Here is a 25,624-nt window from a genome sequence, read left to right on the forward strand (position 1 = left end):
ACCATATAAGGTTGATGAGCATATGCCACATTTGAGTGGGGGTAGTAGTGTTGTGGGGCCCTTTCCGAAAAATGGGGCCTGGGATGACGATACTCCCTTGCTTCAGAGGCTGCCATAGCCGTTTCTTCCTTCTTCTTCCCCCTTGTCGTTCCTCCCGACCCGCTTTGGACGGCTTGGGAGGTTGCCTTTATGGCTGCTTGACTCAGAATCCGACCCGTTTTCAACCCATTCTCTACCATCTCTCCTATCTTGATTGCTTCCGCGAATGGCTTACCCATGGCCGACATCATGTTTTGGAAATAGTCAGACTCTTGAGCCTGGAGAAAGGTAGTGACCATTTCCACTTCATCCATGGGAGGCTTCACTCTCGACGCCTGTTCACGCCACTTAATAGCATACTCTCTAAAACTTTCCGAAGGCTTCTTCTTCAAATTCGACAGAGAGTTTCGGTCTGGCGCAATGTCGATGTTATACTGGAATTGCTTTACAAAATCTCTGGCGAGATCATCCCATATATGCCATCGGGACATTTCCTGATCCATATACCACTCCGAAGCTATCCCTACTAAGCTTTCCCCAAAATACGCCATTAGCAGTTCTTCCTTTCCGCCGGCTCCCCGCAATTGGTTGCAGTATTTTTTAAGATGTGCAATGGGGTCACCGTGCCCATCGTATTTCTCGAATTTGGGGGTCTTGAACCCCGTCGGCAGGTGCACGTGAGGGAACAGGCACAGGTCGGCGTAAGAGACGCTCTTTTGTCCGCTCAACCCTTGCATATTCTTCAAACTTTGTTCAAGGCTTCTCATTCTCTTAGCAATCTCATTTTGTTCTGCAATCCTGGGGTTCCGATCCTGTCCTGGTGCGAGTTCGCACTGAGGCGGTAGAGGATTATTGTTGGTAGCGAACCTGGTTGGTTCCATTGAGAACGATGGTGCTTGGAATGTAAAAGAGGATGAGTCAAAGGTTGGCTTGTATGTGGCAGGCTGTGCCGTAGCTGGGCAAGGCGATGCAGTAAAGATGTTCATGCTTGCATCAGTGGCCGACATTCGGGGATGAGGCTCAGAAGGTGATCCTGCGGAGAGAGCGGAGTTGGCTGGGTACCCGAATGGGGTAGCAGGGTAATTTATGGGGACATTAGAAGTCCCACTTGACCTGGAGAATAATTCAGGGAATCCGGGGACGACACTTGGCGGCTCTTTCCCATTGTTCCAATCATCCAGCATTTCCAACATGCGGAGCCGCAGGATTCTATTTTCTTCTGCAGTTGCGGATTCAGGCGTGAGGACGGCTGAGATTGAGCTCTCCTCAGAGACGGGGACTGTTTGCAATGGAATTTCCGAAGACATTTCCACACTTCCTTTTGACCTGGTGAAGTAGGTGTGAGTACTGTTTCTGGTCCTAAAAATAGGTAATTGAACACCTCTCCTTGACCTCGTGAAGTATGAGTGCGAGGCCAGACTTTCACCAAACCAACCGTCTTTTCAAAAACCCTGGATATTGCTCAATGACAAACGCACGGTTAATTTGCAGCAAATAACAGATAGTTAGTCTCACATAGGGCATGATGCACCGATACAATTAAGTGAATTACTATATGTCTGCTACGAGAGCATGCGTCATTCCGGTATTTTTCCTTTTATTTTCCCCCCCTTTTTTCTTCTTTTATTTATTTTTCTTTTATATTTTTTTTTTTGTAGCAAAAATAAAATGCGATCGGATCCGATGAGGATTGCCTACGTATCACGATACTCACGTGAATCAGATCATTACGTAGTTCGAAAACACAAATGAGCATGAAAGAAGCCAATTCTTTATTATTGAAGCAGTCTATTACAAACTACATTTTGCAAAAGGAAAAGCAAACTTTGAAAATAAACCTAGACTCAAAAATAAACTAAAAATCACCCTGATGAAAAAAAAAACAGGCAGAAGATGCTAAGATACAAATTTGACCTATGAATGCATTATGGTTTTAAAAATTGGTTTCCGCGGGGCGTCGTTCGGCCTCGCCGCGGTCCTAGGCGTGAGATCCCTCTCAAGTTGCTCTAGCTCGTGCATAGTCTGCTTGACATAAACCATTACTGCCGAGAGGAAGGTAACACTAGACATGTTCTCACATCGTAGACATCGTCTGGTGATGGCGTGGGCAACGGCTTTGATCCTATCTCTGGTTTGCTTCTTCTCTACAAGCAGGTGCTTTATCTGATCGCTGCATATCTTGAAGACTTGAACATCTTGCATGTGTTGATGCTTCAATCGCCGTACTTCCAATTTCATATGGGCTATTGTGTCATACCAGTATCTGCTTTCCATTTGGAAATCCTTGGCCTGACTAGCTGCTTTGATTTCAAGTGCTGCCATCTCTCTCTTTATTTTAGCAATAGTCTTCTCGTGGTCGCCTTCCAATTGATTCAGGTGTCTGCGATGCTTATCTGCTCTTGTATCCCACTGTGCCTTGAGCTCTGCTATGATGTTTTCAGATTTCTCCAAACCATCTCGCCATTCCCTGATTTCACCTTTTAGCCCTTTTATCAGCTGCTCGTCCGATCGACGCCTTGGTTGTCTATCTGCATCCCACCTTATCTGTTTGATCTGGGCTCTGAGCCTTTCATTTTCTTGAATCAATCTGTTCCGTTCTCCCAGATCGGTAGCAACTTGCACGTTGTGTTCATATTTCAATTTTTCCATTTGTTGCTTTAACCCGCTGATTTCGGTGCAATAGCCTCTTTCTTTTGCTAACCAATCCCACTGCTTTTGTGATGATTCGGTAAAATTCCGGATGTGGGGTCTCTTAGCTGGCCTTTCGTGCTCGAGTTCCCTTCTGTACCATGCAAGGTAACCTGGCGCCGTTTCTCCTTTGGCTTGATCCCGCACGCAAGTATCTGATTTCAAATATTGACCCTCATTCCAGATTTGGCGAATCTTTGCTTCTGGGAACTGTCCGTTAGGACTTATCTCGATTGCTTGAGTGCTTAGATCTTCCTCACGAGGTACTGTCTGGCATTTTCCGAACTGTCTTAAAACTCGGCCGGGTGCGTAAGGTTGAATGCTCTTAAGCCCCATTAGCAAGAAATGAGTTTTAGTCGCTGACATATATAAGACCTCATCAACGGGCAACCATCCCAACTTCCATTGTATTTGGCTGGCAGTAAGAGCTTGAAAGAACGAGGTCCAAGCCAGGACTCCTTCGGGCAAACTGATCTCTTTGGCTCTTGCGTAAGATTCTTCTACGCGGGTCTTATCCGGGGAACCACGGCTCAAAATCTCGGAATGATGGCAAAGGTGCTCGGTCATCCATATCTGCAGGAGCAAGTTACAACCTTCGAAGAAATTTCCCCCAGCTTTACAAGCTGTGAGAGCTCGAAAGATGTCGGATACCACCATAGGTGCGAGAGTACTGTCACTTTGCGTGAGTAAAGTGCTGACGACCCCCGATATCTTCAAATCAATGTTTCCATCTTTCCTGGGAAATACCAGAAGTCCCAGAAACGTTATCATGAACGCCACCCGTCTGTGCTCGTCCCACTTCTGACGAACTCCTTTGCTGCACAGTTTGTTGATTGGATTATTGAATCCCCCCTCGTGACCGTATCTATCATATATGAAGCATGGAGTACAGAACCCGGCTGCTAGATCCGGGTTGTGGACTGTTCTAGGTATTTTCAATGAATCCAGGAACCGATGTACTGTGACGACTCTTGGGGCGACCAAGTATTTTTCCCTTAGCGGAAGTTCAGTATTCCCGATGTATCCGGCCATTTCTTCTAAAGTTGGGGTGAGCTCAAAATCAGAGAAATGGAAAACATTGTGCGCCGGGTCCCAATAGGTAACCAAAGCTCTTATGATATCTCCCCGAGGCTGGATTTCCAACAGACCCACAAGACCTTTCAGATTTTTCTTGACCTCATTTTGCCCTTCAACACCTAGATCATTCCACCATAGCCGTAACTTGATAGGGATTTTGGTCATTATTGAAAAATGTTCATTTTGCATCGTGCTCATCCTGCACATTTATTAAGGTGATTTTAACAAAAATGACTGACTCAAAATATTTTACAGAGGGGACCAAGCTTTGAACACGGCCTTTAAGCACTTCGGGGAAGAAGATTTTAAGGCTGTGTGGGTCTAAAAATGCTAATGAAAACCCAAAAGTGGCTATTTATGCAAAGTCAACCTTCCGGCGTCCCTTTCGAGAACATTCGGCTATTCATGTCACCTGACTTATTTATGACTCTTTAAAAAAAAATTTGAAACATATTTTTTTTGATTTTGGCTATTTTAGCAAAATGGGGGTTGAACCCGACGAGGGTTGCCTACGTATCTCACACCCGGTGAGAATCAAACCGGCGTAGTTCGGGGATACCGCGAATAGAGAAAAATTAAATAAACCTAAAAATCAGAAATAAGTATTTTTTTTTATTATTCTTGAAAAAAGATAAAGACTAAAGAAAAAATAAATTTTTTTTTTCAATATTTGGACTATCAGTCTGAATTTATAAAAAGGGTATTACAAGAGAAAATTTTTTTGAATTATGAGTTTTCATTTTTTTTTACTTTTAAAAATAAATACCATTTTTTTTTTTTTTTATTTTGAAAGCGAAAGAATTTTTTTTTTATTTTATATATACCCCCTTTTTTTAATAATTCAAACTAAGAAGACAAATTTTGTTTTTATTCCTTCTTTTTCTTTTTTTTTTAGAACAATTCCGGTGAGGTTTTGACAATACTTGAACATTGGTTTTATTTTTCCAAAATAAGTAATTATCCTTCCACGTTGCTATTTTCCTCTTTTTTTTTTAGAAACCGGTCAGCATGCGGAACCGAAGCAAATAAATGCACAAAACAAATAGGATGCAGCAGGGTGGTCTTTTCAATTCAGGTTGCCTGTCCTAGACGGACCCAACCCCTGTGTTGAGCCCCCTAAGTCAAGTGCATCATGATGCAAATAAACGTTCCTACTAGGGATCCGGCATGAAGTTTCGTTATACTAGGTTTAAACCTTGGTATTTGTTCTAGACTGTGTACCCGAGCGGACCAACTCGAGTCGAGGAGGGGCTACGTACCGGGGACCCGCGAGATCGTCCGGCTTTGTAACTTGTCCGTCCTCTTTCTTATTTTAGGTATTGACATTAACAGAATAGGGAGTCTCGACCAGCGAGCTTCTCCCCGGAGGTAAGAAGAGAAGGGTTTCGGCACAGTTTATATACAGTTCAGATAATATCAAAGCGGTAAAAGACAGCATTATGCAAAAACATGTAATAAAGATCAGATAATAAAGCCAAATATAACAATTATTCTAAGCTCGAATTCTTGAACCCTGAACCAGTGGTTCTGAGTCTACAAATCCCCAGCAGAGTCGCCAGAGCTGTCACACCTCCTTTTTGCGCGCCCGCCCCGAAGGATAAATACGCGAGGGGAGTTTTTCCAATTTAAGTGACAATATTCGAAATGGGATTATTTATTTAATTCAGAGTCGCCACTTGGGAAAGGTTTGGCTTTTGGTGTCCCAAGTCACCGGTTTATCTTGAATCCCAAATCGAGGAAATTTTCGACTTTTCCAAATGAAGTCTGCGAACCAGAAATTCTAAGTAAGGAATTCTGTTGACCCGAGGGAAGGTGTTAGGCACCCTCGAATCCCGTGGTTTTAGCACGGTTGCTTAAATTGTTATAATGGCTAAATATCCGATTTAAATACATGTTGTGATTTACGTGCTTTTATTAAGTTTAAAACCACTTTTATTATTATCATTTATTTTTATAGAATTGCAACGTCGTGAAAATGCATCTCGAACCACGTCACAATCAATGCACCCGTGATCGTCAACACATTTTGATTCCGTTGAGATTTGGATTTGGGCCACATCAATGTGCACCCGAGTTTTAAGAATGTAATTTAATTAAGCCGTGCCTAAAGGGTCTAACGCGTTATTATTTTGTAGAAGGCCATGAAATTCACTAAACGGCCTATCCTGAATTCTAAATAATTATTATGGGTATTTATTGAGGGCCCCGCAATCTTGCATTTTTATTTGGCGAGGCTCATCTTTATTTTAGGAAGGATATCCTAAAGTGGCTACATTTCTAATGCATTTGTCTCTAAAAAGAAAGGATTACGTGCTAATTACATGCTTGACCAGCTTCGGATCCTTACTTGATTATCTGATTTTTATGAGGCGTGAATCGTTTAGTGCCTTATTTCATAGATGAGCATGTTGCTAAATTGTCAAGGGAAAATTAACATACAAGATTAATAAAACTGTTAAAAGCTTATGATAAATGTTCTTCAGATCTAAGTTTGAAACTTGCTTATTTAAACCAAATCAGTGGAACTAACTTATCAGAAACTACTACTAGATAGAGTTCGAATGGGATCCTGTGAACTATCTACAAAGATTCAATAAATCTAAGCATCAGATTTGGCAAGCTTAAAGCAATCTTTTCTATACACGCGGAATGTTAGTTTAAAATTACCTAATTATCTATGTGTTAAAGAACATTCATGCAGTCCTCATTAGACAACCCCTTAAACACATGAAATCACGATTTAGGACGAACTAAGCTACGGTTAAGTACAAGGCTATCTAACGTGTTTCTTTATTGAATTACAAACTAAACAAATTACACAGATCTTAATAACATTTGTAAAACTGTAACTGCAGCAAACGAATGATTAAACTCCTGCATATCTTTGATTTCATGCTTTCATTGTTACATCAGATGCGAAATCTTAGTATGTACCTGGATGTCGGATACAACAGCAGAAGCAAGGGGTCAGCAGGACAATAGAAGCAACACCAAACAACAGCCGTAACAGCAGGTACGAAATCCCAATGCAAGATGCAGTTATAGCCAATGGGAAAAGGTAACAAAATGAGAGCAACAAGCAGGGGAATGGGCTCAGAACTCAAATAGTCTAACTCCAAAAGAAAACAAACCAAATAGGAACCAAACAGCAGAAACCTGACTGATACTTGAGAGGAAATCAACACTTATTTGAAACAAGTCAAACAAACTGGGAATCGAACAATTAGTAGGAAGAAAAGACAGTTTATGCTTTCTGTATAGCCACCCTCTATCTCCTTTCTTTCTAAAATCCAAAATCAATGTTCAGTTTTGAACTTATGCTTGAATTATCAAAAGAAACCTTTTCCAGTTCCCTCTATCTCCTTTCCTAACATCAGGTGGTATTCTTTTCCTCTCCTCTTTGTATGTGTATCTCTCTGTGTGTGTGTTTCTGATGTCTCTCTGTGTATTCTCTCCTTTTGTGTTCCTCTCCCTATCTTTGTGTGTGTAATATCAGATGGATCCCCTTCCCCAATGTTTCTATCTCCCCTTTTATAAGTCCCTATCCTACTCTTTTTTAAACAGCCTGTTTTCAGAAATCCAGTACCCTTCCCATGTGCCTTCTATTTTCAATTCCAAACTTTAGCTAATTAAATATTAAACCCCATCAACATTCCCTGGCAGATTCCACTTTTAAAAGGTTTAAACACTTCTTTAAACTAAAGCCAAGTATGGGCAGTAGGATATGTTGACAGCATATGCTGTCAAAACATTTTAAAATCAAACAAGGACCTTTATGCAGGCCACAGGTTGTGCACAAAGCACATGAGGAGCACCAATGCACATGAGGTGCACCAATGCAAATGTTGTGCAAGAGTGCACGTGCCCTCCAATTCAGCATTTTAACCAAACATCCCTTTTACATTACTGATCTAAATCAACAGCTATAAGTAAACAAAATTGTTTCTCAATTGATTCAAAAAAAAAAAAATGTTCGACAGGAACAAATCGCTTTGCTATGCTCAGATAGTTGAAACTAATTGACGACTCATGTCGACTCGACTATATTAGTATTAAAGTACACAATCGTAGCCGAAAATCAAACATTCAGAAGTATGGGACACATGACTCGACTTATACTGATTAAAATGGAATGGTGCATTCGAGGAATCAGTTAGTTAGTACAAATTGGAATACAACCAATACGCATGCCGTATCAGAATAGGAGGAGAAGGATTCAGACAAACACAGATGTTCAAACAGAGTGGACGAACAAAAGTTGATAAAAAAAATTCAAAACGCAAATTGACACAAAACATGAACAGACATCTAATCCCTCACATGGACCAAACAAATAAGGGAAGAAGGCAGACTCACCTCAAATCTTGAAAAATCGGAAACCTTGAACCGGACTTGGACAGACTTTCTTAAGGCTGAACGGACTTTAATCGAAGTGTTTCTCAGATGAGAAACACTTCGATTAAGGTCCCTTGGACCTTAATTTCTTTGGCTCGAACGGGTATGAACTAGTGACGAGGAACTACAAAGTTCCAAAACCCAGATCCGGGATTCATGTTTCCCTGGTTAGATTCGGACCAAACCAAGTATGGTTTGGTCACGAGGGGGGTCTGGGGAGTGTCTGGTGTGAAGCTGGGGTTGGTTGGTGTAAGCCGAGTTTTAACTCGAATCTTCAAATGAAGATTCGAGGACCTGGGGGATGATTCGAACTACATGGTTAGCAGATCCATGTTCAGGATGGCAAGGGGGTTCTAGGGTGTTAAGGGGAAGGTCACCGGCGTTCAGGCCGCCGGGTTTCTGGTGAAAGTGTGCAGGGGCGGCTAGGGTTTGAAGGGGATGGGTTTGGGTGAAGACGACGAAGCCGGGGTATTGGATAGGGGGGGTAGGGTAAGGATTTGGGCTTATATAGTTGGTGGGTGGGTCGACCTCAACCGTTAGATCAATCTGAATCTACGGTTTGGATCTGATGGTCTTAAGTGAAACGGTGTCGTTTCAAATGTTGAGGGTTTGGGTTTGGTCCGGGTGTAAACGGGTCGGGTTTGTTGATGGGTTATGGGAATTGATCTTGGCCGTCGATCACTCTGAGATCAACGGCCCAGATCAGGCACGACTCAAACGACGTCGTTTGGACGTCCTGGGCATCAGGTGACCTGGGCTGGGCAGGCCTGGGTCTTGGGCTGTTTGTTTGGGCCAATTTTGTTAAAATTGGCCCAAGTCCGGAAGGGGTCTTTTCTTTATATTTTTTTTTATTATTATTTTTTTCTTCTTTTCTTATTTATTTTAAAACAAAGCTAAGCCAAAAAATCAAATTAAAATTAAATACACACTCAAATACAATTATTTGCACACATACTAAAATATTTCAAAACCGGTAAAGTCAAACCAAATAAAATCACGGACGAAAATGCCTATTCACGATTTTCTATTTAACGACCGAATCGTGGTTTGAATTACGCAGGACACATATATTTTTTGAATTTTATTTTAATAAAGTAAATAAACAAGAATGGGCCAAAATCACAAATAAATCCACAAGGTGCCGCACAGAAATCCGAAATTGTACAGCGGGGCCAATTATATATATTTTTTTTTATTTCTTTTTGGAGCGATTGTCGTGTGAAGCAAAAATCACGTGCTCACAAATATAACATACTAGTTTCGCAAATAAAATACAAAACGATATGAAAACACATTCAATAGCTAGTGATATACATTATTATACAAGTTTGGACATAAAATAAATCGAAATACCTCGATGTAATGAGTGTTTTGTGTGAAAATTTGAAGATGAATGAGTTAAACCACAACAATACAATGCTCTACTACGATGTGGGACCTACATTCTTAACCTTTTGTGTGGCGGGAGGGGACCACAATTTTTTTTTTATAATAACGGGCAGTGGGGGGGGACCAGAAAGGGTTTTAAAAAAATGAGGGAAAGGGTGGTCGGGGAAGAAGACGAAGGGCAATATTTAAATTGGGGTATACCGTATGAAAAGAAAAAGCTATATATAGCGTATAATAACAAGACGCTATATGTGGCAGTCAAATCGTCAGACCATATAGCGTATGAATAAAAGACGTTATACCTTAACGGCAGACGTTACCGTTAATGTATAGCGTCTTGTTTTTGCACGCTATATATAGAAATGTATTTTTTTAAAACACCTGTTAAGGTAATTTGAGTCCAAAAAAATAATATTTAGGTTCCGGACTCCTCGATTGTCCAACACAAGAATTAACTGGATTAGGTATGTGTACACAAAAAGTTCACAATATCAGTGAAATTCTAAGAATCACCCTATCAGTCGATGATCTCCAAAGGATTTACCAACCTTGAAAATATTCCCTCATAATTAAGCTCATGGGGAAAAGTATACTCCATCAATATCTCAAAATAAAAATATATCAATTGTGGAAGCCTACTGAAAACTTCAATCTCATTGACCTTGGAGCAGACTATTTTATTGTGAAATTTAATAAAGAGGAGAATATGTCAAGAGCATTGAATAATGGTCCTTGGTTCATTTATGGCTTCTTTCTATCTGTACAAAAATGGGAACCTCAGTTTGTAGCCAGTGAAGCCAAACAATTAATATCAGCAGTATGGATACGTCTACCTCAACTTCCAACAGAATTTTACGACTCCACTATACTACAAAGAAATTGTAACAAAATTGGAAAACTACTTAGAATTGATGCATGTACATCATCAACTCTAAGAGGACGTTATGCAAGATTGTGTGTGAAAGTTCCTATGGACACGCCAGTTAAACCTTTTGTTTATATTGGCAACTACACACAACAAATTCAATACGAAGGGAAAAATTTCTTATGCAAAAATTGTGGTAGATTAGGCAATAGCCAAATCAAGTGCCAATTTGTTAATTTGCAGTCTACATATTCCAATGGATTGAGACTTGATCACGCCCAACTATGCCTTATAAAAAGGACACGCGGACGTTGCAAATATAATCTGAGTATTTAGCCCAGAGTCGAACCCACAAGGAATTAACCTATCAATTACTCTCGTTAGACTTACGAAATTCTACGTAATCAACTTCCCAAACGTTTTGAATAACAATTGAGGATATTTCTACTAACTAAGACTGACTGTAAATAAGCAAATAAAGACTAACTATCATTAAGTTGTAAACAATTAAGAGAAAGATCTAAGATTATGATTTCCCCTGTTGATGGAATCCCTTCCGGTTATATTTCACATAAATTCGCCTATTCGTCTCTATCAATCATGAGCACTCTTATTACCGTAAATCTCTCCCGAGTAATCATGATAATTTACTAGACGCACTCTCCCGAGTTACGCTAGCTGGCTTTGTTTATTATAGCTCACTTTAGATTGCACCCAAGGCTTCTTTATCCCTAAGCCCGCCTTTAAACCCTCGGTTATTGATCCCTCATATACTTTGGGAGTGGTGTTGTCCAACAATTACCTAAATATGCACTCTCCCCCGAGTTATGCACACTAAATAGGCACAGCTAATTGAGGATCCTATCAATTAACTACAACAAGAACGTCGTTGAACAAATAGAGATTAAACTGGGCAAACTATATTAACATAACAAGAAGTTCATCCTTCAATAGGTTTCATCAAAACTCTAGACTAAGGAATTAGCTATTCATAACAAAATAAGATAAAACTACTAAATTGTTCATAATGTGTAATTGCAATAATAAATAGAAGATAGAAAAACTCTAATGTTTGGTTAATCTTCTCACACTTGTTCTTGCCTCCAAAGTAGTCTAAAAACAAGCTTGATACTTTCTTGGGCGAGCTTCTCGAGTTTATAAGGGTTTGGAATAAGTTTTTTCAGAGTTACACTTTGGTCCCAAAAGTTCTGGGCAACTGCACAATTCACCGCGGCCGCTGCAGAACACGGCACGACCGCGGTGAGAGACAAACATTCTGCCTCGCATCTTTGGGTTGCCGCGGTCCACCACGGTCGCGGTGGATTCCAACCCAGTCCACTTTTTTCTTCTTTCTGCACGGGTGCTTCTTGATTGGACGTTTTCTTCACATTATTGACTCCAAAATACTCCACAGTTCTTCCTAACTTGGATTAGTCTCTACGAAGCAAAAGAACACCAATTAGAGTATTTTGTTATCATTTAGCCTATAAAACAACAATAAAGTGTGGTATAATTAGGGTGTAAATATCATTTATGTAGCCTATTATCATCACCACACACTTAAATCATTGCTAGCCCTCGAGCAATCCACCACACTCTACCAGAATTCCTTCCCTAAGCTTTTCCCTTAACGTATCACACCAAGAACAATTCACCAAAGTTGCACCTACTAGTGAACGACCTTTGCTTCAAAAGCCGAATCTCACGTGCCGTGCAATATTCGTACTTACTCAAACCACTCTATACAGAAGTCAAGATTTGCCTCTCCTTCGTGAATCACATGGCCCACATCACACAAGAGAGTAGTTCCACAATTAATATTATTAAAAACAATTAGGAACTCAGATGGACAAAATTCGCTCACTCTCAAAAAGAACATTCACATGCCACAGAGATGCACCCTAGGCTTTCCCGCAGTGTACTACTCTACTAATCGAGCCTATTCAGTCTAAGATCAATTAGGACTTCACTTGGTTGTAATGTAGGCTAAGGGATGGGTAAGATATATTTGGGTATAGTGACTAACCTCCCTAAGCACTTTTAATACAATCACATTAACTTTCAAGATCACACTTATGTCATCCAGATGTTCCACCACATTTTTATTTATAACATCTCATTCCTTTAGGTGCATTTGCATCAAGACACCACTTTATCAACTACTACATTTATTCATTCTCATTTTTTTTTCTTTCTTTTAAGTGGTGCTTCTTTTTTTACTTTTCCAAAAAAAACTGCACTTTTCCTCTATTTCATTGGTTCCACTCAAAAATCAAACCACCACCCCACACTTTTAACTTTTGCATAATTCAATACCATTCAAGTGCTCATGGGAGGTATAGGGGTTCAAACAGATAGGCCATTCAAATAATTAGGTATGGTTCGCAATGTGGTTGCCAAAAAATAGACTTATAGACTCAACGGGGTTAACTACGATGTATTACATTTATGTGGGTTTACTTTATATATCTGGCTTAACAAAGAAATGCCTATATCACTTCTAAGACTGAATGAAGCTACTATTTTGCTTTGCAGACACACGGGGCAAGTTCTAGGCATCAAATGTAAAGCATAGAATACAGTACAACTCACACACACATGGCACATGACTCACTCCAGATTGGTTCATCAAGACACTCTCTTTTGAGTGTTCAAGTCAGTTACAAACATACAAATTTGGCACTTTAGCAAGAGTCAAACCCTAAGACTAAGCGTTACACTCTAGTGTCGACTATGTTCAGGTGTCTTAACACCAAAGGTTTCACTTTCTATTTCAGCTCATAGCCCATAAATACTAACTAAAAACTAAAAACAAAATAAACAAAAACTACCTACAACCGATTCAAGCTAAACCCTTGGAAAAGAACCATGGCCCAAAGAAAAACCAAGGGGGAGTTACTACACTACCTAAAATAAAAAAATAAAAAAATCTTTTTGGTCTTTTCTCTAGACTTACTTCCCTCAAGAAATTATCTAAAGGATCCGTCATCAGGAAGAGTCCTTATATTCCCTTTTTTTGTTCGGCTAATATCCTTCAAGAGACTGTCGAAAGGTGTCCGTCTTCGGGCCAAGTCAAAGTTAACTAACATGACCCTACAATACCAACCAATCAAAAAGAAAACTACAATACAAAGTTATACAATCTTTTTACAACAACAGTCATCCCCCACCCCACACTTAAAAGTTTGGCATGTCCCCATGTCAACAAATATAAAGCATAGTAAGGTAAGGGGACTTCCTTGAAGATCAATCCTGATTAGAGACGGTGTCAGGATCGAGATGACATGCTCATCCTAGCGCTCGAAACCATCCCATAATTTTCTTCTCCGACTTGGCCTATTGAGTGGTCAGAGTGTCAACTCTGGTGCCCAGGTCATCGATAGAAGTGCGGAGACCAGCTATTTCTTGTTCCAGGGTTATTATGCGGGTACTTCGGCGGGGCTGTGATGGGCCTGCCTCATCAGTTCTCAGAGGTGGTGGGACCGCAGCAACCACAACCTCCTCATCAGCTTCATCATCATCCTCAACCATTACCGCTGGCTCTCTCCCAATTCCGATCTTGCTCGTCTAGAACAGGGCTTTCAATGGCAATTTCCCATCAACTCTAAGGTTTTCAGGGACTCTAGCAACACGGCACAACTTGGTGACCAGAGAAGGGAAGTAAAAAACTTTGAGTATCTCAGGTGAGCGAATGAACATCTCATCATGGAGGAGCCGGGAAACATCAAAATCCTGGTGGGTCATAAGATTGTAGATAGTCGCTGCTCGTGGCCCATTAACATCAATCGTGTTGCTGGAGGGCAGCAAGAGGCTATTGATAATTGTGAGCCAACACTTTGCCTCCCAATTATGAGACTGTGAGTTCAATGTTATCAGAAGCTTTATCCATATAAAATCCCTGTCAGGCACACATATGACATCAAGAATTTGTGCCCTATTGACCCTCGGGCGATGATAAGCAATATAAGCATCCATCTCCCCCGTGAATACTGGTAGCCGGTACACCCGGCAAATGGCCTCGAGGGATGCATTTACCTGGGTATTGCGTACTGTGACAACCCCATTCTCATGTTCCGGGCAGTTGGCATAAAATTCCCTCACCATCTGTACATTTGCCTCCTCCGGTTCCTCAAAGAAGATGTCTAGCTGACACCTCCTTAACTCAGCAAAGATATTTGGGCATTCCACTTGCAAAGCTGCCCGGTCAATATGCATCTCCAGTAACAACTTCTTTGACGCCTTGGCATTATACCTGTCCTCAGCCGGTTTGGAGACAAACCTAGTGCGGTCAAATTGTTCCGCACTAGGTTGACCCCGAGCTCGCGAAGAACTGGCGAGACCACTAGAATAGGACCCTGTTGTGCGTCTCTTCCTAGGTGATTGCATTGTACCTTTCAAACACAGAATCTCCTATCAGTGAGGGTTTGAGTTGTGTGAACCTTGGGTGGTTACTCAGAATTCACCACTACCGTGGTCTCATTAGCCCTTAGAACTCCATTAGGGTAATTCCACAAACACCTTGTGAGCAAAGCACTATCCTAATACATTTAGCTCATGGATACATCAATTCATCCCCCAAATCAACAATTTGGACTACACCATTTCACCCCAGAACAATTAGTCTAACACCCACAAGCATACACTTCTATAGAACATTGTGCACACACCAATCTACAACATTGTGCACATCACCCATGAACAAGTACGAAAAAAAACAAAAATCAAAAGAAAAAGAAACAAAAATCTACTAGAAATACTACACAATTACCACATGGAACTAACATAAAAAAAAACTCAAAACAAAAATACAATAGAAGAGATGGAGAAGCATGGCATACCTGGGATGAGTATAGAGTGAGAGGAATAGAGGTTGGGGGAGATGGATTGGTTGTGAGAGAAGTGAAGAAGAAGAAGAGAGGAGAGGATATGGTGATTTAGGGTTTAGAGAGAGAGAGAGATGGGGAAAGTGAGGGGATGGGCGGGTGGTTTATTTGATATTATTAAGGGAGGGGTTAAATAATTAGAAAATAAAAGAAGAAGAATAAGAAAAAGTATTGAAATTACTTACCTGGGCGTCGAAATAGTGTTCTACCGTGGTTGACCGCGGTCTTGTCGCGGCCGCGGTATGTTAGATAAATCGAGGCAGAATGTTCTCGTCTCACCGTGGTCCTACCATAGTCCCATCGCAGTCGCGATGATCGAGCAAATTCAAGGCAGACTACTCGTCATTGACCACGGTCGATCCACGGTCGCGGTGCGAGGATATATATATATATATAGGAAGTTATAGAAGAAAACAAAAAAAACCACATTCGTGAGTTGCCTCCCACGCAGCGCCTGATTTAACGTTGCGGCACGACGTAGATAAGCGTATTTACGGTTCGCTCGACCTCTGAGGTTCCGTCAGGTGGATCTCTGTCACTTCTTTTGGTTCATTCATGCCTACATATAGCTTCAATCTCTGCCCATTTACTCTAAAAGTGTGAGAGTCTTTCTCTAAGGCAATCTCTATAGCCCTTGAAGGGAATACTTCGACCACTCGAAATGGACCAGACCATCATGACTTGAGCTTACCCGGGAATAGCCTTAATCTTGAGTTATAGAGCAATACCTTGTCCCAGGGGTTGAAATGTCGCCCAACAATGTTCTGGTCGTGCAACCTCTTCATTCTTTCCTTGTACAACCTTGTGCTCTCAAAAGCCAGATATCGGAACTCGTCAAGTTCATGCAATTCTGTGATTCTCGTTGTGCCCGCAGCCTCAATATCTAGGTTTAGCTGTTTCAGTGCCCACCAAGCTTTATGTTCAAGTTCCACTGGCAAGTGGCAGGCCTTCCTGAACACCAACTTATATGGTGACATACCAATTGGTGTTTTAAAAGCAGTTTTATACACCCAGAGTGCATCATCTAGCTTTTTCGCCCAATCAGTTCTTGTGGCGTTTACCGTCTTGGTCAATACACTCTTTATCTCTCATTAGACACTTCCACATGTCCATTGGTCTGCGGATGATATGGTGTTGCCACCTTAAGGCGGACATCATACTTCGCTAGCAACTTCTCGAAGGCTTGATTATAGAAGTGGGTGCCTCTGTCACTGATAATCGCTCTTGGGGTCCCAAAATGGGTGAATATGTTCTTCTTCAAAAACCTCACCACCACTCTTGCATCATTAGTGGGCAAGACTGCAACTTCTACCCATTTGGACACGTAATCTACAGCAACAAGTATGTACTTATTGCCAAAAGAGCTGACGAAGGGTCCCATGAAGTCAATCCCCCAGACGTCAAACACTTCCACCTCTTAAATCGGGTTCATGGGCATCTCATGGAAACGGAAAATGTTCCCGGTCTGACATTAATTGCAACCCTTCACCCATTGATGTGCATATTTAAACATTGTTGTCCAAAAGAAACCAGCCTCTAGCACTTTCGCGGTTGTCCTGACTCCTCCAAAATGCCCTCCATACGCCGATGCGTGACATGCCTACAAAACAGAAGATTGTTCTATCTCGAGGACACACCTCCGGATCATATTGTCAACACATATTCGAAACAGGTAAGGTTCATCCTAATAATGCATGCGGCAGTCACGATAAAACTTTTTCTTTTGTACAGAGGAAAGGTCATAGGGAACTATACCGCTAGCCAGGTAATTTGGAAAGTCTGCATACCATGGCACTTCTTCAAGACTTGTAGCGAGAAGTTGCTCGTCTAGAAATGTTTCCAGAATATCCTCAACCTCAACTGAGTTTTAAGCTCCCTCAAGTCGTGATAGATGGTCAGCGACTTGGTTTTTTATGCCCTTACGGTCAAGAATTTCGAGGTCGAACTCTTGCAGTAATAGCACCCAACAAATCAGGCGCAGTTTAGACTCCTTCCTCTCAATCAAGTACTTGAGAGCTGCATGATAAGTGTATACAACTACCTTAGAGCCAATTAGGTATGATCTGAATTTGTCGAAAGCAAACACTATAGCCAACATCTCCTTCTCAGTCATAGTATAGTTTAGCTGGCTCCACTCAGCTTTCTACTGGCATAGTAGATTGGATGTATTAGCTTGCCTTTCTGCTGTCCCAACACTTCCCCCACTGCGTAGTCACTGGCGTCACACATGAGTTGGAATGGTTGCTCCCGGTCGCGGGCAACAATGATGGGTGCTGTGACCAGCCTCTTTTTCAACTCCTCGAATGCTACCCTGTAATCATTAGAAAACATGAAGGGGTGATCTTTTTCTAACAACTTACAGAGAGGGTTGGCAATTTTTAAAAGTCTCTTATGAATCTCCGGTAAAAATCGGCATGCCCGAGGATGCTCCTAATTGCCTTGACTGAAGTTGGATGTGGCAGCTTTGCTATCATGTCAACTTTAGCACAATCCACCTCGATTCCTTTACTTGATACTTGGTGCCCCAAGGCTATTCCCTCTTGTACCATGAAATGGCACTTCTCCCAATTAAGAACCAGGTTAGTCTCAATATACCATTTCATCACACGGGTCAGATTTATAAGGCACTCATTGAATGAGTTCCCCACCACTGAAAAATCATCCATGAATACCTCCATTATGTCCTCTACCATTACAGTGAATATGGCCATCATGTACCTTTGGAATGTGGCGGGTGCATTGCATAGGCCAAACGACATCCTCCAAAAAGCATAAATGCCATATAGGCAAGTGAAGGAGGTCTTTTCTATGTCCTCTGGTCCAATGGAGATTTGATTGTACCCTAAGTACCCATCCAGAAAACAGAAGTGAGACCTCCCTGCCAATCTGTCTAGCATCTGATCAATGAAGGGAAGTGGGAAGTGGTCTTTCCGGGTGGCCAGATTTAACTTTCTGTAGTCCATGCAAATTCTCCAGCCCGTGATGGTTCTCGTAGAGATTAGTTCATTGTTATCATTTTTGACCACCGTCATGCTACCCTTCTTAGGCACATATTGAACCAGGCTAACCCAGCTGTTGTTAGAGATTGGGAAAATGATTCTCGCATCCAACCACTTTATCACTTCTTTCTTCACCACTTCTTTCATGTTGGGGTTCAGCCTTCTTTGGTGTTCCCTGGAAGGTTTGTGTCCCTCTTCCAGCAGAAATTTATGCATACAATAGGCTGGGCTGATCCCCTTATTCTCTGCCATGGTCTACCCAATGGCAGTCTTACACTCCTTGAGTACCTTTAAAAGTTGTTATGCATGCACATCTAACAAACAAGATGAGATAATAACAAGTAATGTGGAGTTAGGTCCGAGGAACTCATACCTGAGATGAGCGGGCAGTGGCTTCAATTCCAGCTTTGGTGGTTCTTCAATGGATGGCTTGGCTGGAGGAGTTTCTCTGTTTTCTAAGTGCAGGGGCTCAAATTCAAGAGTTTTATCCCAGAAACCTCTGCCCTCTAAAGCCAATACACATTTCACCAGTTCTTCCTCGTTCACCTCATCTAAATTTACCAGACATGCAGCACGAGGGTCCTCAATAGTCAGTATCTCATCATCAGCTTCTACTATTATATCCACGACATCAGTAAGAGAACAATTGCCGAATTCACTTGGTCGCCTTATAGATTTCTGCACATTGACTGTTATCTCTTCATCGTTCAACCTCATCTTGAGCTCCCCAGTCACACAATCAATGAGAGCTCTCCCAGTGCCCAAGAACGGCCTTCCCAAAATTATGGGAATCTCTTCATCCACCTTGAAGTCTAGAATTACAAAATCTGCAAGGAACACAAATTTCCCTACCTGAATCAACACATCATTCAGGATACCAGAGGGACTTTTCACGGTCATGTCAGCCAACTACAACAACATTGAAGTGGGTCTAGCTCTTCCAATCCCCAACCTCTTGTAGATCACTAGGGGCATAAGATTTATGCTAGCCCCCAAATCACAAAGTGCTTTGGCAAAAGCAAAGTTACCAATAGTATAGGGAATTATGAAACTCCCTGGGTCAGACAGCTTTTCCGCAATTGGTCTAGTTACCACCGCACTGCAAGTCTGAGTAAGAGTCATCGTGGCCAAGTCTTGGAAATCAAACTTTCGGGACATCAAGTCCTTCATCGTTTTTGTATAACCAGACATCCCCTTCAAAGCATCAATCAATGGAATATTTACCTAGATTTGTTTCAGCATCTCCAAGAATTTCTTGTATTGTTCCTCTTTTTGGTACTTGGCCAGCCTCTGTGGGAATGGTGCGGGGGGTCTTTTCTTCGCAATGATTTGGGTATTTTCTTTGTCAGCTACCACCTCAACTACCGGTTCCTGGGCTATCTTAGCTTCTCTCTAACCTCAATCTATGTGTTATGTTCTTCCTGGGCAGGCTGTACTGTCACCTCGGTTAGTTTCGTTGACTCATCTAGTTCAATAGGCACTGGTATAAGTGTCTCAGCCTGTCTGATTTCTCGAGCCCTCTCTTGCTCAAAGTCTAAGTCTCTGCCATTACGTAGACTTACTGCCATCAGCTGCTTCGGTCCTTGCTCTTTTGGATTTATTTGAGTGTCTGCAGGTAATGTCCCATGAGGATGATTATTTAAAGACATCGAAATTTGGCCCATTTGCACTTCAATATTCTTAATAGCTAAGTCATGTGCATCTACTCTTTCACTAATTTTTGCATTTGACCCAATAACCTACTGCATCATTGCCTCGAGTCTAGCAAACCCATCTTCCTGCCGTCCTCCATGCTGCTGCCGAGGAAGATGATATCCCTGCTACTGATTTTAATTATTGTATCCATGTGGCCTTTGATAAGGCGCCATATTGTTGTGAGGTCTCATACCTCCCATGTTTCCATTGTTGAGCTGTGGTTGGACTGGCCTATATGGCTGATTTTGTTGGCCCCAATTTTGACCACCTTGTCTCTGGCCTCCATAATTAGACACATAATTCATGTCCGAAGGGTAGTGATGATGATCACTTTATGCATTCCACTAGTTACCAATTAGCTAACTAATGCAAGATGTGCATAAGCCCCCATTGGTAGTATCTACAATGTGTACCTGCTACTTCTGCCCTAACTCTTCCACTTTTTTGGTGAGTATACTCATTTGTGTCATTAACGTGGCCATGTTTTTAGTAAGAGTGTTGGATGGATCTACGGGCACTGAGTGAACTACTGGAATGATAGGTGCATTCCTAGTTGTCTACCTCGAATTATGTGCCATCTTGTCAAGCAGACTCTGGCCTTCTCTCCATGTTTTGCTCAAGAATGCTCCACCAGCTGAAGCATCAACATTACCTTTCATGCTATCTGACAATCCCATGTAAAACTGCTGCCCCAACATCAGATTTGGAATAACGTGGTGCGGACATATAACCAGCATCCCTTTGAATCGTTCCCATATTTCATGTAGTGTCTCCATTGGTCTCTATTTGAAACTCAAAATTTCATCAATTTGTTGAGCAGTCTTGTTGGGTGGGTGGAACTTGTTCATAAATTGCTTGACTAAATCCTCCCAAGTTTTTATGGAATTAATGGGGAGTGAGTTTAGCTAGGTTTGGGCAGCTCATGTCACTGAGAATGGAAACAATAACAACTTGATTGCTTCCTGAGTTACGTTGGGCTGCCTTTGAGTTTTGCAGATTGACAGGAAATTCTTCAAGTGTTGTTGAGGATCTTCGACTTGTGACCCCGAAAATAGTCCCTTGTTTTGCAACAAGTGCAGCATGTTGTTCGTGATTTGAAACGATTCAGCCTGCATCTACGGGACTAAAATTGTTGTGGCCAAGTTCTCTGCTGTGGGTTATGCCCAGTCATATAGCATAGCCTCTGGCACAAGAGGTGCCACTAGCGCTACCGGCACAGCTGGGTCTACTATGTGATCCCCCATGTCTGGTTCGAATTGTTCAGTTGTTTGTTTTTCCAGTTGGCCCAATTCAAGGCCTTGAAAACTTTTTCGGGATCTGATAATGCTTCAAATACTTCACCAGTTCTCGATGAGTTTTTAGGCATGCACCTGTACAACCAAGTCAACAAACGTTAAAATTTCAATGTATAGATTTGGTATAGACCAAACTGACTATACTAAGAAATTTTGTACTTCTTTTAATTGTAATTGATAACACCGTTAAGTCCCGGGCAACATCGCCAAAATTTGATCACGCCCAACTATGCCTTATAAAAAGGACACGCAGATGTTGCAAATATAATCTGAATATTTCGCCCAAAGTCGAACCCATAAGGAATTAACCTATCAATTACTCTCGTTAGACTTACGGAATTCTACGTAATCAACTTTTCAAACATTTTGAATAACAATTGAGGATGTTTCTACTAACTAAGATTGACTGTAAATAAGCAAATAAAGACTAACTATGATTAAGTTATGAACAATTAAGAGAAAGATCTAAGGTTATGATTTCCCCTATTGATGGAATCCCTTCCGGTTATGTTTCACATAAATCTGCCTATTCGTCTCTATCAATCATGAGCCTTCTTATTACCGTAAATCTCTCCCGAGTAATCACGACAATTTACTAGACACACTCTCCCGAGTTATGCTAGTTGGCTTTGTTTATTACAGCTCACTTTAGATTGCACCCAAGGCTTCGTTATCCCTAAGCCCGCCTTTAAACCCTCGGTTATTGATCCCTCATATACTTTGGGAGTGGTGTTGTCCAACAATTACCTAAATATGCAGTCTCTCCCAAGTTATGCACACTAAAAAGGTACAACTAATTGAGGATCCTATCAATTAACTACAACAAGAACGTAGTTGAATAAATAGAGAGTAAACTGGGCAAACTATATTAACATAACAAGAAGTTCATCCTTCAATAGGTTCCATCAAAACTCTGGACTAAGGAATTAGCTACTCATAACAAAACAAGGTAAAACTACTAAATTGTTCATAATGTGTAATTGCAATAATAAAGAAAAGATAGAAAAATTCTAATGTTTGGTTGCTCTTCTCACACTTGTTCTTGCCTCCAAAGTAGTCTAAAAACAAGCTTGATACTTTCTTGGGCGAGCTTTTTGAGTTTATAAGGGTTTGGAATAAGTTTTCCCCGAGTTACACTTTGGTCCCAAAAGTTCTGGGCAACTACATAGTTCACCGCGGCCACGGCGCGACCGCGGTGAGATACAAATATTCTGCCTCACGTCTTTAGCTTGCCACGGTCCAACCGCGGTCCACCGCAGTGGACTCCTACCCAGTCTACTTTTTTCTTCTTTCCACTTGGGTGCTTCTTGATTGGACATTTTCTTCACATTATTGACTCCAAAACACTCCATAGTTCTTCCTAACTTGGATTAGTCTCTGCAAAGCAAAAGAACACCAATTAGAGCATTTTGTTATCATTTAGCCTATAAAACAACAATAAAGCATGGTATAATTAGGGTGTAAATATCGTCTTTGTAGCCTATTATCAAAGGCCAAGCTGCAACTACACGGCATATTAATCAAGGTGATTGGATAACAGTTTCATTCTCCAAGAACAAGTCTACCAGTACACGAACAAATTCACCACCAAAGCTAGTAACTTTAGGTGTAAAGGCAAATTTTTTTGATGCTGACACATGTAAGTTTCTTAATACGCAAAAGCTTAGATATATGAAAAAAGAGTCTTTAATTACATCACATCCTGACAATAAAGTCAGGCAATCTACTGGAAATGGTATTAATTCCTCTCCCAAACATGTGATTCAATCAATTTGATCTTCTAGAAACTATGCCCATGGTTTGTGAAAACAACATCACACAAAACCCGACCACAAAATATTCCAACCAATGCATGCAAATGGGTAACAACACCTCTAACTCTTTCTCCCTACACGTGGAAGAGGAAGGGGGAACTTTGGTAACTCCACCCTAATCATAAGAACTAAATTCCACTAAAGACAAAAATAGCAATTATCCGATTAACTTTAACAACTTCGAATTAGTTAACTCTTTCACACAAACTAGCCCTAGGCAGTGCACCTTCCCCCCTGACCCTAATACATCCAAAATATACTTGGTATTGCATGCAAAAGAAGACTTCCAAATGGTAGAAAGTTTAGAACACTTGTCATCAAACAAATCCACCCAAATTTTTATTAAAACTCATACGACATTCCAAACATCATCCAGGCAGAAGGTAGCTATAATAGGGATTATTAACCCTATTAAGACACTTCCTCCTAATACTACTACTAAAGAAAATAGTATTATAAAAAAGCTCACTAAAGAAGAAAATGCCAAGGCTTCCATTCACTGCAAGGAGGAGCTTCATGTTAGTCCATGTTCCTCACCAACAAAGGATCACAAACATGGATAACTTGCCACCACTGCCACCCCACTTCCCCAACTAACCTCTATTCTTCACGTCCCCCTCCCCCTCCCCATAACCACAAAACTACCAACCAAACTCTTGGCTAGAAGAGGTCTTACTGGGCCTTGCCATAACCTTCAATATACAAATCAATGGGCATGAAATGATGATAATAATCCAAAAAACATGATATCTAGCCAGATAATCTCGAAAGGGATGCACATAGTCATGAGCAACTACACAAACCAAGTTTGGATCAACAACATTCTCCATCCTCTAACGCCCAACATGAATCGCTCTTTAATTCTTGTCATGCAAGAATAGTGGAACTTACCACAAACTCCAAATCAGTTCATAAACCTTCTAATGAATCTCCCATTCTTCCCATTGGAGGAGAACATGAACCTCAATCCCATCTTCATGCCTTGGAACCACCATGCAGCTCAAGAACAAGTCAACCAACCAAGCCAAAATCTAGTCAACTTGGAACCCAATATCCAAGCCAATGTTCAAGAACAAAATTTGAACCCAGATCAACATCCAGTAGGGGAGAAGAAGAACCCCTTCAACAAGGTATGGAGCCGAGTGTGGAATTTTCAATCCTAAATGAAGTAAAAATGCTACTCTTCCCATATCTGTGGAGCAAGTAGTACATCTTTATCTTCCCCAAAACAATATACAAATGCTCAATGCACATTCATAACCACAAGATCCAATTGTGGAAAAGCAAGTAGTGATACTTATGCTATCAAGGAGGATGAGACACAACACTATGGACATGGAAGTCAATGTCAACCAACAACAAACAACACAAATGAATAGAGCTACTTCAATCATCTTTTGGAATGTTAGAGGAGCAAACAATGATGACTTTCGTAGGAATTTTAGGGAACTAATTGACACACATAAGCAATGCATGGTGGCACTTATAGAAACCAGAATGATGGTGCATGGTCCACTACTCAATGAGTTCAATTTTTCTGAACTTATAGAAGTGCCAGCGGACGGAAAATCTGGAGGCATGGTCATCCTATATAACCATACTATTATCATTGTCCAACATTTCACTAGGAGAGGTCAAGAAATCCATGCCCTTATTAAGGTACGTCCTTTTAAATCCCAATATCTATTTACGACAATTCATGCTGGCACAAAATGTTACAATAGAGACCTTATGTGAGAAACCTTAAATTCTTATCTAGCACCTACAATGGACCTTGGTTGATAGGAGGGGATTTTAATGACATTATATGTAGTAATGAAAATCTTGGAGGAAGGCCTATGAAATTGTCTAGGTCATCAAAATTATGCAATAATATCAATGATTGTAATCTAATTGACCTTGTTTTTAAAGGTTGTAAATTTACGTGGTCTAATCATAAGAAAAAGAAATAATTAATAATGGAGAGACTAGACCGTATTTTAGCCAACGAGGAATGGCTAAAAATCTTTCCCAATGCCACAATCACCCATTTACCAAAACTATACTCGGATCATAATCTGATTTTAGTAAAGCTAAACAATTGTCCTAATTACTCCCATAAGCCTTTTAGGGTAGAAAATATTTGGTACACCCACCCCGATTTTATTAATATAGTAGCTTTGAACTGGATTAATAAGGAATTATTAGAAGCAAAAAAATCCTTCACAGAGAATATTAAAGTTTGGGGTAAAAATACTTTTGGAAGTATTTCTAGAAATAAGCAAAAGTTACTGGCTAGATTAAAAGGGATTCAAAATTCTCCACACTATAGCCAAAGTTCTTTGTTTACCGTGAAAATAGTAATAACAATTAAATTTGATTATGGGACTCTAAAAATACGTGATCTATTTGTATGCTAGTTGTTAAGCAGTTGATGCTATATGCGAGACTTAGAAACGAGAGAAGAATTAGGAACAAGATGATAACCAAACCGATAAGTTAACAA

The sequence above is a fragment of the Nicotiana tabacum genome, chromosome 8 (genome assembly GCF_000715075.1).
Source record: "Nicotiana tabacum cultivar K326 chromosome 8, ASM71507v2, whole genome shotgun sequence".
Lineage (NCBI taxonomy): Eukaryota > Viridiplantae > Streptophyta > Magnoliopsida > Solanales > Solanaceae > Nicotiana > Nicotiana tabacum.